The sequence below is a fragment of the Phalaenopsis equestris genome, unplaced genomic scaffold, assembly GCF_001263595.1.
Source record: "Phalaenopsis equestris unplaced genomic scaffold, ASM126359v1 Scaffold000459, whole genome shotgun sequence".
Taxonomy (NCBI): Eukaryota; Viridiplantae; Streptophyta; class Magnoliopsida; order Asparagales; family Orchidaceae; genus Phalaenopsis; species Phalaenopsis equestris.
Genome location: NW_018164900.1, coordinates 44695 through 46588, shown reverse-complemented (window position 1 = coordinate 46588; position 1894 = coordinate 44695).

Genomic DNA, 1894 nt, shown 5'->3' with positions numbered 1-1894 from the left:
TCTATCCAAACCGTTTGGCTTGGACAAAGTTGGCTCCAACTTCAACATTTCATAAAAGTTTATGCAATAACACTGTTCTTATCTGAATCAAAATCACACAATTCTTATGCATTTACAGTTCCTGATGCAACTATCCAATTTCCTATATGATGCTTCACAACTATAAATTAAAAGACGTAGCATTCCTTCTTCCTCAAGTGATCCTATATCCGAAATTGATTAACTTTATATAAAGAATAACCAAAACCACTGAAATGTTGCAACATCACTATGCCAGAGCTTGCCACACAATTCTTATGCATTTACACAGTTCTTATCTGAGGTATTAACAATAAGATAAAAAATGGTGATGGAGGAAGTTATAAACTAAGCTTAAAAAAAAAGCTCATATGACAGCATCAAGCAGCAACACGCATTTGTTGTATGGGATTATTATATCAAGAAGCTACATGCATTTGTTAATTTCTTCACCGCTCCATCATCATAACAGATCCCTTAATATGTACTGCATTGTTAACGTGGTGATGCAGTGATTTCCCAATTGCTTTGCATCATTCATAAGTCTAAGCATCATTCAAAGCCAATTTACATAGAAATAAAATGAAACTAAACAGATTACAGCTTCAGCAATATTGCAAACAAAGGTCCCAATTGCTTTCCTCCATTAATCACAGAAACGCGAAAGGGCAGAATGCCCCAAATATGAAAAGTGATACAAATAGGAGTATGCGATTGAATAATTTGCAATGAAATTGGCCTCCATTTATTCAACATATATATCATTGATCTGTTGCTTCACAACCATCACATATAAGCATGTGCTCACCAAGTGTTTCAGTGCCACACAACTTATCGGCATAAGGGCGAACCGAACTTTAAAATGATTTGTGCATTGGCATACTGACCAAAGAAAAATATGTTGAGATTTTCATACCTATTTTATACTTTTTTGATGATATTGCACTTTAAAGAAATGTATATTTGATTTTTTTGTTGCAGGAATTATGAATTAGGGTCATTCGAGCAAAAAAATGCAAAAAGAAGCGAATTTGGATCGAAAAAGAACCAAAATGTGAAGAATTAAACTAGGGCGCCGACGGCGCCATCGACCCCGCCGACGGTGAGATTTCTCGAGACTCCAGAATTAATTCATTAAGAAGGTCAGCCGACGGCGCCCTTGAGGCCACCGACGGCGAGCTCGGTGGTTATGACCAACTAGGCTTTGGATGAGGATAAATTTTGAAGGGATGCTTAGGCAACTCTTGGGAAAACTCATCCACAACTTTAAAAGAAGATTTTGGTCGAAAATTCAGGGGGCTTGGAAGACTCTAGAGGTCCTGAAGGTTAAAAAGGTTCCATTAGTGTATAGAGAATTTACTAGTGTCAAAATTATGAGGAATTCTTCGAGAGATTTTATGAGTGGAGGGAATGTGAGAGATTTCTTCTGGAAAGTGAGAGATTTCTTCTTCCTTGCCGCTTTGAAAAAGAATTCCGTGTGCTGTAAGGAAAAGAAGAGATTCAGAAGAACTTTGAGGTGTTTGCTTGGGGAGGAATTAGAGATAAGTGTGATTTACTTGTTGTTTTTGTATGACTTTGCTTTTATATATGAATTCCAAGTTTTGTTGTGTCTTTCCCATAAGTTCTGAGTAGTTTTCTCTGTTTTTCTCCTTTTCTTGAGATTTGTGAAATGGTGATTTAAATTGGTTGAGCCTTAAAAATTTTAAAGAAGTTGTGATGATATTTTCACTTTGATCTTAATTTACTTTCAATCTGACCAATTTCTTTGTTAAAATATGTTGAGTTTTACAACTAAAGTGAAGATTACATCCAAGATTCAGGGAGGTCAAAGCCAGGGTGCAAATAAATAGGGAAATACACTTTGATGGGTGTAGAA